At 35.7% G+C, this 18,240-nt stretch overlaps 2 pseudogenes; one reads left to right on the top strand and one right to left on the bottom strand.

Annotated features, from left to right (window-relative positions):
- The first annotated feature begins 1,185 nt into the window (after positions 1 to 1,185).
- On the top strand, positions 1,186 to 2,142 carry LOC109678336 (putative olfactory receptor 7A2; annotated as a pseudogene).
- Positions 2,143 to 13,013: 10,871 nt separating this feature from the next.
- Positions 13,014 to 13,746, bottom strand: LOC109678338 (olfactory receptor 7A10-like; annotated as a pseudogene).
- Positions 13,747 to 18,240: the final 4,494 nt, after the last annotated feature.

Consider the following 18,240-nt stretch of genomic DNA (forward strand, 5'->3'; position numbering starts at 1 on the left):
CCTATATCACAAACTTGGAATAATCTTTTGAACATGATCTTGGATCCATTCTGCAAATATTTTGTTGAACATCCTTACATTTAGATTCAGCAAGGACATTGGATAGCAATTCCTTTTCTGGTAGAGTTCTTTGCTGCCCAAATTGTGACTTTCATAATACAGCTGTATAAATCCAAATCAAATAAAGAAATAAAGAGGAATCCTGTCTGAGCTACAGGATGCCTTGGTAATCAAAATATTGCATGATTCCTTGTATGTGAGATATCTGAAGTAATCAGATATGGAATACAATGGTGGAGTCAAGGGAGTGGATAAATAAAATATGGAGATTTTTGTTAAGAGGCATAAAGCTTCTGTTGTGTAAACTTCAATAAATTCTATGCATGCTACATAGTGACTAGCAATAACAATATGAAATTATGCCGTACAAATTTTTCTGTGAGGATGTACCTCTTGTTAAGAGTTCTTACTTCAGAAAAAAAACAATAGAAAAGAATAAAACAAAGCGGCCACAAGGATATCCTAGTAGGTGCTGTATGTGTCTGTAACAATGATTGTGGAGATGGTGTTGCCAGGGTTTGTGGGGTATATGCTCACCCCATTCTACACATACTGTAGGGATGGTTATTTCTGTATTGGCTATCCTAAATAAGGCTCCATAAAACAAAGTAAAGTAGCAACATGAGAATGTAATTCTACATCTTGAAAAAACTTGCAATTTCTGAAGCAGCAGGGAGTTCCCCTCCTTCCTCCACATTCTGAGAAAAGATCTCTCCTCCACCTCTACCTAATTCATTCTGGTCACCATGGTGGTGTAATTTAAAACTTTGCTATATGAAACAGGTCTGATCTTTAGAGCCTTTACAATTCTCATTCTTCCTACCAGGCATAAACTTCTATGAATATCCTTGTGGATCCAATTCCATCTTCCTTGAAAGTCTCTGTTCAGATATCCTGTTGTTTACCTGTCTTGTCTGGACCCCATTGAAAACAGCACCTACTTCCCACTTTGTTTTTACTTCTTTATCTTCATAGCAACTATTCCTATGTGATATTTTGTATGACAACCTTTTGTTTTCAGAGAGAGAGCTGCAAACTCATATATGAAAAAGGACGTCCTATAATGTACCAAATGCAAAAAGTAATAATGATAAATTCCTCACTTCTGCTAGGAAAATCAACCACATGGAACAAGGAAATAATGCTAGAACTTCAGAATTTCTTCTTCTAGGATTTTCAGAAGACCCAGAACTGCAGCTCCTAATATATGGAATTTTCCTCTCTATGTACCTGGTCACTGTGCTTGGGAACCTGCACATCATCCTGGCTACTATCTCAGATACTCACCTGCACACACCTATGTACTTCTTCCTCTCCAACCTGTCCTTTGTGGACATCTGCTTCACCTCCACCACTGTCCCAAAGATGCTGGTGAACATCCAGACACAGAGCAAGGACATAACTTATGAAGGCTGCATAACCCAAATTTATTTTTCACATTATTTGTTGTGCTGGACAACTTCCATCTGGCTGTGATGGCCTATGACCACTTTGTAGCCATCTGTCACCCCCTGCACTACACAGTCATCATGAATTCCCATATCTGTGGATTCCTGGTGTTGGTGTCCTGGATAATTAGTCTCCTGAATTCTTTGTTACACAGTTTCATGGTTCTTCGGCTGTCTTTCTGCGCAGATGTGGAAATCTCCCACTTTTTCTGCAAACTTAACCAGGCGGTTCACCTTGCCTGTTCTGACATATTTGTTAATAATGTCATGATTAATTTTGCAACTACATTGCTTAGTGCTGGTCCTCTCACTGGCGTTCTTTACTCTTACTGTAGGATACTTTCCTCCATCCGTGCAATCTCATCAGCTCAGGGGGTATAAGGCATTTTCCACCCGTGCGTCTCACCTCTCAGTTGTGTCCTTATTTTATTGCACACTCCTGGGAGTGTACCTCAGTTTTGCTGCGTCCCAAAATTCACACTCAAGTGCCACAGCCTGAGTGATGTACACCGTGGTCACTCCCATGCTGAACCCATTCATCTACAGTCTGAGGAATAAGGACATCAAAAGGGCTATGAGAAGACCCATTAAGAAATACTGTATAAAAGCACCCATTTTTCCAGGACTAAAATAGCACTATTGATCTTAAGCTCCAAACCTCAGAGTGATAAAATACAATATTTTGGTCAAGTTGTGGAAGTAAAACATTCTTTTACTTAATTCTGAATTTTATTTCAGCTTTCAAAAAATAAGGATTCATAAAGAAACCCACAAAACACTGTTTGAAAAGCTGTGGAGGGAAAGTAATGGAGAAGATGAACTTGTCAACATCCGCTGTATGTATGTATGTATGTACGTTTGGAATTACCACAATGACACTTCCTCATATTCTTAATATATGCTAATGATAAAACTATTTTAAATGATGCTTAACAAACATAGCCATGTAGTTAGGTATTCTTCTCTCTCTGTCATTTAGTAAGAGTCTTTTATTTTATTTTATTTTTCAAAAAAGTTACTTATAACTTGGATTAGAAATATGAGCAATTCCCTTTTATCCCTTGGGACAACATCAGTTTCTTAAGTATAATTTCTTCTCAAATCTTAAAGCAGTTGTTTTTTATTATTAATATAAAACACAATCATATTGTCTATACCACCTACTGGAAAAAACTATACTTGACAATAAAGGCTCAATATATGATTTTATCTATAATGAAAGTCTGAGACCAAGGTTTTTGCACTTGTGGGTCCATCATAAATCATTACATTAAGTGCTCTACTAATTAATGCAAGTTTTGAACAACCAGTGAGTGTTATAACTGATAGTTAGATTCTCATGATTGGAGTTTTGTTTTCTTCTTCATCTTGATGTGCACAGTTCCTGCTATAATCACCAGAAAAAAGTAATGATCAAATTCATGACTACAAGTGAATTCTAAACAAGAAGACTAATTAGAAATAATAGCTTGTTTAATTGGACCTCAGAATCAGAGAAAAACTAAAATATGATGAGTAAATGTCTTCATTTTATATTGTATTAATTTGCAAACATTTCTTTGGACATTGTAATTATCATTAATGAAAGATGGAATGTTACTGTCCATGTGCAAGGGTTTATTCACTAAGGATAGCATGGCATGTGTTACTTTTTATTGTTGAATTACATGTGAATTACATGTTTGGTTCTGCTTGGAAACTTCCACTGCTACTAGCAAATATAAATTCTTTCATTGTTGTAAATAAAATTTCCACTCATTTCTGAGTGCTGCAATATACACCAGCAGGATAATGAAAAAATAAAACCCAAATCATCCATTATGTACCATCCTTATGCTCAGGAATAACTTTGATCTTCATCAAGACATAGCATACAGGGCACTTGAAATTCTTCTCATTCTTGCAAATTGGTGCCATGAGCTTATATAAATACCCCTGTTTTTTTTGCCCGAAATGTAATCTCCACATAGTAATTTTCAGTTTATTTGTATCAAATAAACTTGACTAAAAGAGTAATTGTGAATGATGTCTTTAGATATAACATCAAATGCCCAAAATATAAAATATCAAATTATCATAATTAGCCTAAGTTTCATTTCTATTAGTTAATATGTTAGTTTTGGTGACTAAGAAGCATCCTAAAATCAAGACATTTAATACATTGCCTTTATTATCAAAGACACTGTACATGAGGCGGTTACTTTGAGCTACTACTCACGTTGTAGTGACACCCTACTGCATCTGCAGTCAGCTGTGGGTCACCTGTATAAGCTTTGCTGAGACTCTCCAGACTTCCTCAAGTGCTCTGAACACTGGCTCATCTACAGTGAATCTGGGACAGGGGCTTCTCCTCCACATGTTCACTCTTCCAACTGTCTGGCCTGGATTTGTCATGTATCTGATGAAGGATTACAAAACAGCAGAAATGTCCCTACTTGCTTTTTCAGGCACATTATAAATCCCACAGTCCTGTATTGCCAAAGTTCATTAAAATCCAAATTCCACCTCAAATTTTGGAGGATGACTCCACAACATCCATCCTCAGCAGCTGAATGATTGCCTTACAGAAAATATTGAGATATTTCTGTCACCCCTCCTGATTCCAGGAACTTCATGTACATCAAATCTGCCATTGTGGCAAGAAAGCAGTTGTAGACACCTCATTCTGGTATGCCAATATAATTTTATTTACAAAAACAGACCAGAGACCACAATTAACACTCACAATATGGTTGGTCAACTCTGCCATCCATCAAGCAGATTGCTTGTGTTTTTAATGTATTTGCATTTTGCATGTTCATAAATTCTCCATCATGGTACTTGTATTTCCTGGAACACGGAAGAATATTGTAAATGTTTCCTATTCAAGGAAAGAGTGTTGGAAATGCAAATAGAAACAAAGACACAGAAAGTGGAAAAGGGAAGGACATTTGAGACGTAAGTTCCAGCACAGATGTCATTAATATGAAGGTTGAAGAGAAGCAGAAGTCCCCATGGAACCCAAGGATCAAGAGAGAGACAACTTGAAATGATGAAAAGAATTGTACCGGCATCATTTTCATTTGCAGACAGATTTTTATGACTTCCAAGTCCACAATTACTTAGAAAAAATAAAGAAAATATCGACTTTCTCCTTCAGGCTTCTATGGAATTTTTCTGTATCTTTCTGGCTGTTCTCCTATAAAAGTCTTCTAATTTGTCACATTTCTTTATATGGGACTTGCATTAAAGAATAAGAATGAACATAGTTGAAGGCAAGGCACCCATGGTTAGTTAACCTCATTGCTGTATTTTATTTTCTTCTCAAATATGTCAGATTTTTTTTGCTTTTTCATAGTTTTATTAGAATATATTAATTGCAAAAAGATATTTAATTTTTGTATTTCCACACATTCATGTAATTTTCTTTGATGAAATACATCCTCTCATTACTTTCATAGTTTCCTTTCCCCTTTTATTTTACAGTTTTAGTAGGGTTCAATATTCTTTTTTTCATGCATGAATACAAACAATTCTTATAATATTTACACATTATCTCTTTCCTTACGCCCAAGCCTTCCATACAGTTCCACTAAATTGTCTCACTTTTGCATTTGTGTCACTTTGAAGTCTCTATTACTCTTACAATTATAAGAGAAAACATGCAAATTTTATCTCTCTAAATCTCCATTTTTTCTGTAAATAATATAAACTCATTCTTTTCATGGCTGGCTAATACACCATGGTGTATATATACCACATTTTCTTTTTCCATCTATTCATTGATGGGCACCAAAGCTAATTCCACAGCTTGGCTATTGTGAGTAGTGCTGAAACAAACATGGGTGTGCAGATATCTCCATTTTAGGTTGACTTACACTCTTATGGCCAGGACTGATAGAGCAGGATCTATTGTAGGATTATTGTTTTTATGTTTTTGATGAAGCCCCATACTGATATTTAGAGTGGTGGTTGCAGTAAGTTGCATTTTCACCAATATTGTATGAATTTCTTTTCCCTACAACCCCACCAGCATTGTTTGTTTTCTTGATGATTGCCGTTCTGATTGGAGTGAGAAGGAATCTTAGTGTCACTTTGATGTGCATTTCCTTTATGACTAGGGATGCTGAACATTTCTTCTGTTTATTGGTCATTTTTTGTTTCTTCTTCTGAAAACTGTCCAAATCATTTGTTCAGTTATTGATTGAATTTTTGTTCTTTTGATGTTTAATTTCTAGATATCAGTCCTTATCTAAAGAGTAGTTTGTGAAGACTTTCTCCCATTCTTTTTTGGTTTATTTATTCATTTATTCATGTGTGCGTACATTGTTTGAGCCATCTCAAGGTGTCTTTTCACTCTGCCAATTATTTCCTCTGCAGAAGCTTTTTAATTTGATAAAACCTATTTGTCAGTTCTTGCTGTTATTTCCTGACCAATTAGAATCCTCTTCAAAAAGGATTGTCTATGCCTGTATTTTCAAGTGTTTTTCCTATGCTTTCCCATAGTACTTTCAGAATTTCAAGCCTTACATTTAGATTTTTGACCATTTTGCATTAGTTTTTGTACACAGGGTGAGATAGATGTCAACTTCCTGTCATGTATGTGTGAATAACCAGTTTTTCCCACACCATTTGTTGAAGAGGCTATCATGTCTTCAATGTATGCTTTTAGCACCTTTGTCTAAAATGAGATGGCTATAGCTGTATGTATCATTATTAGATATTATGCTCTATTTCATTGCTTATCATGTCCTTTTTGTCCCACAACCATATTGTTTTAGTTACCTGGTTCTACAGATTAATTTGAAGTCACACTTTACTGCAGATATCACAATATTGTGATACATCCATTTTTGCTATTTTTATTCAGGACTGCTTTGGATATTTGGGAGTCTTTTTTGCTTGCATATGGTTCTTTGTATTGATTTTTATAATTCTGTGAAGATGCTGCATAATTTTTCATGGAGACTGCATTCAATCAATAGATTTATTTTGGTGATAAGTCATTTTCACAATATTAATTCTGCTGATCCATGAACATGTTATGTCTTTTCTTCTAGTCTTTTCATCAGTTTCTTTCTTCAAGGTATCACAATGTTCATTGTGGAATTATATCATCTCCTTTGTTAAGTTTATTTCTAAGGGTTTGATTTTGAGACTCATATGAATGGCATTTTTCTGCTTTTTTTCTCAGCCTGTTTATTACTATCATATAGAAAATGTACTTATTTTTGCATGTTGATTTTGTATCCTGCTATTGTGCCAATGTGTTTATCAGATCTTGGAGTCTTTGGTGGAGTCTGTAGGATATTTAAATATAGGGCAATATCATCTGCAAATAGGGATAATTTGACTTCTTTCTTTCCTGTTTGTACCCTTTTTATTTCTTTCTCTTATTGTTTTGGTTAAAAATTCAAGCTCTGCACTGAATAAAAGTGTATATCCTTGTCTCATTCCTGATTTTAGAGTAAATAGTTTCACATTTTCCCCATTTTATCATATAAGGCTTTATTATTTTGGGTTATAGTCATTCTAATTTCTTCATAAAATGAGTTTGGTACTTTCTTTTATTTTTCATGGAAAAGTTTGAGGATAATTTGTGTCAGTTTTTCTTTAATGGCCTGGTAGAATTCAGCAGTGAATCCTGTGCTCTTGGGCTTTTCTTTGTTGGGGGAATCTTTATTGCCATTTCAATTTCATTGTTTCTAATGGATGTGGTTATGTGGTTAATATGCTCATGGTTTAATTTTGACAGGCCATAGGCATTTAGAAATTTATTCCTTTTTTCCTAGATTTTCTATTTTACTAGAATATAATTTTTTGAAGTATGTCCTCATGGTCTTCTGAATTTCATGAATATTTGTTGTGATAATAATTTTCTCATGTACAATCTTCTTAATTTCTTTTGGTTAGTTTGGCTAAGGATTTCTCAATCTTCTTTATCTTTTCAAAGAACTAACTTTTATATTCTTGATTGTTTGTATTCTTCTTTTAGTTTCCATTTCATTAATTTCTGGCCTGATTTATATTATTTCTTTATGCCTCCTAATTTTACGTTTGGTTTATTCTTGTTTTTTGGTAAGACTTTTAGGGGTATCATAAGGTTATTTATTTTAGATGTCTGATTATTTTTAACAAAGGCACTTATAGTTATAATTTTTCCACTTAGCCCTGACTTTATGATATCTCAATGTTTATGGCAGTTTTGTTATCATTTTCATTTCAGTTTAGGATCAATTTTATTTATTTTTTGGTTTATTTATTCATTTATTTGTATGAGCATACATTGTTTGGGCCATGTCTCTCTGCTGCCTTTCACTCCCTCCCTCTCTCTTCCCAACCCTTCACTTTCCCCCTTTATTTTGTAAGGACCAACCAAGCATTCAAAAAGTGACTTATTCAGTCTTCATGGGTTTGAAAATTTTTGAAACTTGTCTTATGAATTTATGGTTTTGTACAATTGTTGTACAATAAACTGCAGAGTTTTTTTCAATTTTCCTGTATTTGTTAGCTTGTTGAGTGTCCTAAAATATGATCCATTTTGAAGAAAATTTTATGGGCTACTGAGAAGAATGAGTATTCTGCAGCTGTTTGGGAAAATATTCTGTAGATGCCTGTTAAGCCTATATTATCTGTAGTTTACTTCTGATATTTACTTATTAATTTTTTGGACTAGATGAATTATATGTTCCCACCATGAAGGAGATCAAAGTTTGTTACATATATATGTGTGAAGATAAAATAATGAAACCCCCCAAAACGTTGTTTGAAAATGGAGGTGTACAGAGGGAGGAAATGGGAATATAGTGGAAGGGTCAAGTTGTTCAAATTATAGTGTGCACATGGGTAGAATTATCACAATGGAATCCTCTGGTGTTATTAACGAATGCTAATACAAAAGTAGAATAAATTTTTTAAAATAAAAATGTCCCTGTGCTCTTATTTTTGTGGTCTATCTATGCTTTTATCCCCTGCAGTATTTGCTTTTTGAAATTGGATGTACACGTTTACATTTTTAAATTCTTCTGATAGATTGTTTTCTTGGTGGTTTTTGTAATCCTCTACTTCTTGTGGCAGTGAAATATGTCAGCAGACTACAGCAAGCAGTAGTATGTAGCACGTGCTGTGTTACAGCTCTACCATGAGTTATGGTGTTACAGCTCTCTGGCATGCAGACTCAGAATCCTCATTGCTTAACCACAAGCTGTTGTTACAGTTCTTGAGCCCATAGTGTATCATAACCTCAACCCTTGAGATTAATTTAGTTTAGTTAAGCTTAACATCTCTCTGTATCACTTCCAGTAACAAAGACTTGCAGTTTCTCTTCTCTGGCACTACACAGCCTCATCTCTCTTCCATGTCTTTCATTTCTCTCTATGTCCACCATCCCTGTTGTTTCTGCCATTTCTGCTCCCCCATGGTTATTGCCCTGGCTCCTCAAACTCTTTATCTGCTTTGCAGCACTACCATCACTATCATCCCTGGTGCGGTCACTGTGACACTGTCCCTTCTGCCACTTGTAGTCACCTCTGATTCTGCCTATATAGCCATCTCTGTCTGCATTTCCATCTATTCCTGCATCTTCTGGTATCACCAATTCTGGTGCCACATGTTCTGCTGCCAATCCTGTGAAGGTGGCTACTACAATCTGTTTTCCTGCTGCCTTCTCTAACTCTGCATCTTCCATGAATCCTCTTCTTTTCACTTTGTTTTACCAGCTTAGTGTACTCTACTAATGATGAATTTTGAAAGTAGGCAAAAAAAGACCATTCAAGTAAGCCTCTTATTAGATGTGATGTTACATTACCAGGGGCCAGTACAGAAGGCTGTATCAACTAAATGAGCCAAACAGCCTGGTTATATAGCTAGAAAAAGGGTGTGAAATGGGGTCTGCATGAATCACATCAGTCCTCTCTGCAAACAAAGGACTGAGTTTTCACCAGTCACCATCATTTTAATTGGCTATTGGGGAAGTGCTTCCTTTATGTCCTGAGTGAAAATGGCTTCAAGTTCATCTAGAGTTCATAGAGGGTATTGATGGTAAAATGTATGGAATATGCTATTTGAAATAATCATGGCTAGAACACTGTTTTCAGAAGTCAGAGATTTGCTTTGGTAGTAAGCAACTGTGGTTTCCTGAAGTATCTCAAGTTCTCCATGAAGTGTTGGAAGCAACCAGGGTTGACATGAGGGCAATACTCCTGACTCAAGGCAGACTCAGTCCTTTGCTCAAGGCACAGGAGAGCTCCTTGAAGCTATCAATTATGTAGGCAAAATTCTCCAGCCCCCAACATCTTAACATGTTTGTAGAAATAAAAACATTTAAAAAGATGAGTATACCAAAGACTTGTCATTAGTATTTGGTGTGCTTGACAGCATTTATTAGTGCTCTAACAATGCATAACTCATGCCCCAGTCCCCAGAGAGAGGGCAGTCCCTGTAACCTGTCTCAATTGGGGCCATATCCATAAAGGGGATTTTGGGATCCCAGTATCTTCCTATTCCTGTACACATCATTCCCATGACCTGAGCCATGTTTCTCCAACATGTGCTATCCATCCTCCATGATGTGTAGCCTCTCCAGAGGAACAAAACAATGGAAGTCTGTAACCTCCAAAATAGCAAATCAAACTAAATCTCTACTCTTTATAAGTTGGTTCTGTCAGGTATTTGTGATGGTAATGAAAAACTGACTAACACAGCAGTGCCATTTTACAAAGAGACCAAGAAGAGGTGAGAGTCACAAGTGGGAAATTCTTTAGCTTGTCCCAAGCAGATTAAATACTCTTGGATAAATGACATAATCTTAGAATAATAGAAGAGAATCCCAGACAAATATCTTTCTTTCTGTTTTTTAAAGAAATGCTGTCCCAGGCAAAGGGGAAACAACTGGGATAATGGTCACAGAGTACAATATAATATATTGATGTTGGCGTTTGAACAAGTGAGTGTCAGGACTCCTAGAGGACCAAAACTGTGTGAAAGTTGCATGTTTGTGTTAAAGGGAACAAGTCTAAGATGTTTGCAATTTCCTCATTTTTAGATAAAATTTCCCTCCATACTACTGTCACTCTCATCCTGTCCACAGCATATAGGTTCATAAGCATGAAAATTCAAATGACTTCCTTTTTTCTTCTTTACATTTTGTTTATTTCATTATCCAGCTTCCTACATTAACCTAAAAAACTCTGGGAGGAGGCATCTTCCTCTTCCCATTCTGCTTCCTGTGATGAGGTGAGCAACTCTGCTGCCCATCCCTCCATTACAAAGGAACAGAAACAATGGGACCCACTGACAGTGAAATGAAACCTCCAAAACCATGAGACAAAATATCTGCTCATTTAAGTTGGCTCTTACACACTTGTCACAGCAATAAAAATTTAAAATATTGATTAATATGGAGATGTTATGTGATTATGTGGGAGGAATTGTGAGTAGAAGAAAAGGGAAACATCAAATTTTGAACTGCTTAAAAACTGCATGCTCTGAAAACTTTCACCATTCTCATTCATAATTTTAATTATAGTATTCATTTTGAGAAAATTGCAGACTAATATGGATTATAAAGAAAGAAGTCTGAGACATCCTTGTTTAATGTCTGGTTTCACATTAGTAACATTGAGCAAAATTGTGATATAATATCACACTTAGTATGTTCTTCAATTTTCTATTTTACTTATGATTTATCATACATTAATAATACAAAGTGGTTTCATTATGGTAATTCCAAACATGTATACAGTTTAACTTGGAGAAGTTCATCCCTTCCATTATGTTCTTATTCCCCCCTCACTCTTCCCTTTTCTCTCAAACAGTGTTTTCTGGGTTTCATTATGCTGTCCTCATCTGTACATATAGTGTACTTCCATTCTCTTCATCGCCCAGTATCCTTTCCTTTTGCCCATCCCTCTCCAGATGATCCACCCAGACTTTCATCCATATAAATTCATGTCCTAGCATCATCACTGCTATCATAATAATCCTAGTAATAATCACCACCATCATCATTTTAGATCTGGGTTTCACAGATGAGCAAAACATGTGACATTTGACCATTTCAGTTTGGCTTATTTCACTGTGTGATGACCCATTTTCCTGCAAATGACTTTTATTTTTCTTTATGTACAAGTGATATCTCTTGGTATGTGTATTATTGTGAACACATCTAGAGTATTAACAGTGGTAACAATGAAATGATATTATTGTGGCACTATTCACAATATATAGGACAACAATAAACATAGTGATGGTCACAAAGTGAGTTAAACATTGGTGAATGAGAACGTGGTGTATATACACAAATACACAATGTAATATTATACAGACACAAGGAAGAATAGAGTCATGTCATTCGTTACAACACTGACGGAAATGAGTGCTATTTTACTAGGTGAGATGTACCAGATGCACAAAAGACAAGCACTATATGTTCGTTCTCTTATTTGTTGAAATACCTGAAAGGTTATCTGAATGTATAGTAGTGATTATAAGAAGGTGGGAAGGTATGGGGAGCTTTTGCATAAAGGGAGACTGAACTTGATCAGTGCACATTGTTCACAAGTGTGGAAAGACCACACAAAACCTCCTTCATTTGTATCATTAATACACAGTAATCTAAAATGAAAGAAAATACAATTTAATACAATCGAGAAAGGTTCAATCAAATCAACCCCCTCCCTTCCCAGTGCCTGATTGCTGAGAACCACCAATCCTTCCATAATTTGTATATATATATTTTTATCATTTCAGTAATGCTGAGTTGAGGATGATAATATCCAAATTGGAAAGATGGGATGAAGATAACTCTGTGGGGCTTCTTTGTCTTTGAGTATAGGGGGCAAAATGGATTGGGTAAAAAAAAACAATTAGAAGCTAGAAGACACTCTATTATGTTAAAATATACATAATCAGGAAGGGAAGTTAAGGAGTTAAGGTAAAAAATTCTATTATCTGATTTTCTTTTAGTGCAAAATCCTATAAACAGCTTTGAATGCCCAAATGCATTTTCCCCATAGAAGTACAGGATGTGATAAATTTTAAAAAGAAATGAAAATTTATTTAGTGTATTACTGGTCATTTAAGATGAAATAATTCCTAAAACTATGTCCTATATAATCAATAGGAATTTCCAAATATTTTTAACTCAAAGATTGAAAAACATTTGGGAAAATTGGAAAATGATGAAATGGAGATGATTTGATGTTATGGAGAGCAGAAATTTTAATAAAGTGTGTTTTATATTTGAACTTCTTTGTGTGTGGGTGAGGCAGGAGAGTTTATTGGGATAGAAATGTAGCAAACACTAGAAGTCCCAGAGCTTGGAAAGGTCCCTGCATTTGAAGTTTACAGAGAAGCTGAAATCACAGATACAGAAACTCCAGCAAAAAATAAAATGAAAAGGTTCAACATTCACTATGTGATCAAAGATTCCCAGGTCTGACCCAGAAGACCTGAGTCTAACAATCATGGACAGTTCTTCAGTCTCAGTTCAATTGGATCTTTAAGAGATTCCATATCAAAATTTTTTTAAAAAACACTCTTGCTATCTTTATTCCTCAAACTATAGATGAAGCCATGTAACATAGAAGTGACTGCATAAAACATCACTGAAGCTATTGCAGTTGAGTGTGAATATTCTGTCGAAGTAGAACTAAGGTAGATACCTAGGCCTGAGCAATAAAATAAGGATACAACTGAGAGGTGAGATGCACAGGTAGAAAATACTTTGTATTTCCCCTGAGCTGAAGAAATTGCATGGATGGAGGAAAATACCTTGGAGTGGAAGTAAAGGATGGCAGCAACTGGACCACCAGCCGGCAACAGAGCTAGAAATATGTGTCCATATCATTAAGAAAAGTCTGAGGACAGGCACTGTGGATTACCTGATTCAGTTCACACAAAAGTTGTGTGATTTCTGAGTGTGCACAAAAGGACAGTCACAACACCATTAAGCTTTGCAGCTTTGCAAGGTGACTCATTACCCAGGACACCAGAACCACCAGCAGCAGAATTGGGGGTTCATGATGACTGTGTAATGCAGGATTTGACAAATGGCCACAAAGTGGTCATAGACCATCACAGTTAGTAGAAGGAAGTCCAACTTTATAAATGGTATGAAGAAATGTACTTGCACTTTGATCTCTGTCTGGATGTTTACCAGCTTCTTTGGGATGGTAGTGGAGGTTAAACAGATGTCCACAAAAGACAGGTTAGAGAGGAAGAAGAACATGGGTGTGTGCAGGTGGGAGTCTGAGATCATGTCCAGGATGATGAGCTAGTTCCCAAGTGTTGTGATTAGGTACATTGACAGGAACAGCCCCAAAAGAATGGGTTGCAAACTGGGGTCCTCAGAAATCCCTAGAAGTAAGAATTCTGAAATTTGCATGTCATCCTCTGACCCCCTATGGATGATGTGGCTAACAAAAAAAAGGGAGAAAAAAGAACATGACCCAATTATGCAAAATCAACCTGACAGAAATCCTGTAATGTGTATTCTATAGTCAAGACTTGAATTCCTAGGTTTTGCATATGCATCTACTCCTGGATAAGTTATCCCCCCTTACAAGCTCTGATTTAGAATTCCTACCTCCTCTCTGCCTTTTTCCAAGATGTAATGTACTAAAAAACTATAAACACTAATCTTATGCATTGGACAAATACAATTTTCTGATAAATGTAGCTAGCACAGTGCAAGAAAAAACTTATTTGTGCAAAAAATCAAATCTTCCTGCAATATAATAAGTGAGAAAAAATAATCAAATGAAACAAAATTCAAAAAGGGTTGGGTGTAGTCACTCCTGCATATAATTCTAGCTGCTAGACATATGGAGATCAGAAGGATCCTGTTTCGAGGCTAGTGCAGGAAAAAGTTAGCAAGAGCCCCATCTCAAAAAATGAGGCTATGGTGGAATGTGCTTATCCTACCAGCTAAGCATGGTGGTAAAGTAGGAGGAACATGGTCCAGGCTGCCACTAGAAAAAAATGCAAGACCTACCTGAAAAAATAACTCAAGAATACATGTTGGAGGTGTGATTCTAGTGGTATAGCAATACCAGAAAAAAAAGAATATTTACCTAGGTAAGCAAATTATCAAATGTTATGACAGATGGTGACAGGCCCTATCAAAACATAAAAGAAATATAAAGGAGAAGTTCACAGGTGTTAGTTTTACTGGATTATCAGGCAAAGCCAGCAGAAAGGTGACACTTAAAAAAAGTCTCCAGGAAGGCAAGGAGGAACCCCAAAATTCATCTTTGTTTGTGCCTGGCAGGATGAGTGCTATGTATAAACCCCCTCAGAACATTGCCTAACTCAAATGTTCAAGGGCAAGAGGAAGCCAGTGTGACTACAAGGATGAGCAAGGAAAGTGACAAGAGACAGTGATGGAGAACAATGAAATATAAATGTATTAACTGATGTTGAAGTGTCCAGACACAAGGAGTCAGTGTGTGCAGATGTACTTGTATTTTTATTTTAAGTTGGCTCCAAAGATGCCTTGTAAACTGAAAATGCATCCCTATTCATTTGTTTTCTTATTGTCTGGCTTCAATAGTATGGGTTACATTTTGCGATATTTTGAGACAAAACCCCATTCTCCTAAACTTACTCTCACTCCTAATTACAAGCACAAAGACACATACCCCACTTGAAAAATGTTACATGCTGTGGTTTGTTCCATGTTACTCTCACCCCCAGTTCTACTATTGGAAATGAAGAGATAGCAAGCTTGCTCTGTGTATCCAATTTTGTTTATTCAGATGGATGTATGAATGAAACATAGAAATTCCACATTGTAAATTGCCCAACCACATTTAAATGTGTGGCTATCCTATGCTATGGAAATTTTCTACTTTGTTTAAAGAAATATCTACCAGAGCAAAGGAAAGATCACAAAAATTCTCAGTGGGAATAGGGAAAACAAGAGGAATAAAGAAAGAGGAATAATGGAGAGAGAGAGAGAGAGAGAAAGAAAGGGAGAGAAGGGGAGAGGGTGGGAGACACATTAAATGAGCTTAAGGTGTGGGAGGTCTAATGTGTTGTGGTGGTCCTTCAGAGGCTGTGAAACAACGTCACTGTATGTATTCTGGATGCATTCTTATTCCAACCCTGTCCCCGGGAGAACTAGCACAATCATAAAAGAACAAAAGAAAGTTTCTCAGAACACAAAATGAATTATTGAGTTTTGGTGATCTCACATAGACTGAACATCCATAGCAGAAAATACACAGACTTGTTGAGCCACTCAAGTCGTAGAATGCAAGCCAGGCAAGTGTGAGGCCCTGAGATCAAGCCCCAGAGCCACCCAGTACCATCAAAAAAATAGACAAACAAAAGTAAAACAGAAAACACAAAATACCTACTGGTTCAATTTTCGCAGGTCATATGTACCTAGAAATTTATCCATGTCGTCTAGATTTTTCAGATTATTAGAATATAAATTTTCAAACAAAGCTATAGTAATCCTATGAATTTCATTGGTTTGTATTATGATAGTTAGTTTCCCACCTTTAATTTTATTGAGATTTCTCTCTCTGTCTTTGGTTAGTTGGGCTCAGGATTTGTCAATCTTATTATCCTTTTGAAGAACTAAATTTTTCTTCCATTAATTCTTTATATTGTTCTTTTATTCTTCATTTCATTTATCTCTCCCACAGTCTTTATTATTTATTTCCATATATTCTTTGGAGTTTGGTTTGCTCTTGGTTTTCTAGCAGCTTGATGTGAATTGCTGAATTACTTATTTCAGATCATTCTGAATTTTTGCTGTAGGCATTAATAACTCTAAACATCTCTCTTAGCACTGCCTTTGTTGAGTCTCAAATGTACCGCATGTTAAACTATCCTTTCTTCTCTAGTTCAAAATTTTAAATAAAAATATTTGAGTTTATGAAGTAAGTAATACAAGTATATGATTTTTAGACTTTTTGATGATACATCAAGGTATTCATTGAAAACCTTATTTTGAATATTTGAGTTTTTTATTTTCTGGGCCAGTGATACATGGCACAATGTTGGACAGTAACTAAGCTCCAAGTCAGCCACATGCTCCCCAGGGTGAAAACCAATTCTTAACAGACCACAGTGCTGCTAATCTATGGTGTTTGCAGATTCCACGGATTGAATTCATGATATGTGCACGACATTTCCAGCTTACAAAGTGTTTATTGACAGAATCATCTGTACATTGGAGTACAGATGCATAATTGTTCTTAGTATCATTCTTATAGATTTTTTTAAATAAATTATTGTTGAAAAGAAGGGAGTGACCATGGCTACATTTAAAACTGTATGTAAGCCTGAAGTTTTAGTTTTTAATAAATTATCATGCTACATGCATAAATTTATGGATACAGGGTATAATCCTACAGAATAAATTTGTAATAACATAGTAGTTAACATTTCCAACTTTCACATTTTTTCATTAACACAAAAATTTTCATATAAATGTGGGTACCGTATGATAGTTCTTTAAGTACATGTACACAATGTGTACTGATCAAACAGTATTAACTACTGATTAATAGTTAATATTTCATTTCTTTTTGTTTGAAGCTTTCAAACTTCTCACTTTAATTACTCATAAATAATATGATAGGCTATTGTGAGGTCCATACACTGCTGTAGAACATTAGGTATATTCATTTTACATAACAGAGTTTTGGAAAAGACATGCAAGCATTTCATACTTCTGTTGACTTCTAGCATGGAGGATGAAAGGAACAGGATTTAATGGACCAAGAACTATCACTTTTATAGATAGATACAACAGGACACCAGAGTAAAAACTGTTTGAAAGAGTCTACAAGGAATTAATGTAACCATCTGGAGTCTCCATGACTCAGAAAAGGTACCCAAGAGGTCTATACAGCTTAGTGGACTCCAGGCACTGTGCTACCTGGGCCTTCCCCATCAGAATGATGTCTCCCAATAGCAAATATTTGTAGTTTAATAGTAAACATAGAAAATGAGGGGCAAGGTGACGGTGATATTTCACTGTCATCTTGAACAGTCATTATACTACAATAAATTTTCTCCAAGTTTCAATGATCACTTAGTTCACACATAATCTGCATACTTAAGTAAGTTTTCCCAAGTTTATGTACAAAGACCCAAGGTACATAAATGAGTTTCTATCATGAAGGAAGTACATAAGAATCCACTGTAAAGTTTCAGACAGAAACTGAGCTATTGTGTGTAATATCTGACAACCTAAAATCAGAACTGAGTTGCATGGGAGCACTGTGGGTGGAGAAGCTTCTACATGCCTCCACATGACTCTAACACAGGACCATGGTGCTCAGTAATTAAGTTACAGTGTGGCCCAGTACACCCACAACTCGGTATATAAACAAAGGACATGACATTGCTATCTCAAAAGACACGTGAACTTTCATATTCACTGCAAGATTACTCAAAATAGCCAAGATAGGAAATCTACCAATTGTCCATTAATGGGTGAATGGATAATGTGATAATGAATTGAGATACTGTCATAAAACAGATGAACTATCACTTGAGACCGCATAGATATTGTCAGAGGGCATTATTTAAGTGAAATAAGCCAGACAGAGAAAGATAAATGTCACATGACCTAACATCTACAACTCACAACTTTGGTTTAAAAGATATTAATTAAGAGAAGAGTGATGGTCGTTATGGTTGTTATGGACTGAGTTGCTTGAAAAGAGGTGAGATGTTGGCCAAAGGATACAAATAACAAATAGATAACGAGGAATAAGTTCAAGAAATCTAC

The sequence above is a fragment of the Castor canadensis genome, chromosome 14 (assembly GCF_047511655.1).
Source record: "Castor canadensis chromosome 14, mCasCan1.hap1v2, whole genome shotgun sequence".
Lineage (NCBI taxonomy): Eukaryota > Metazoa > Chordata > Mammalia > Rodentia > Castoridae > Castor > Castor canadensis.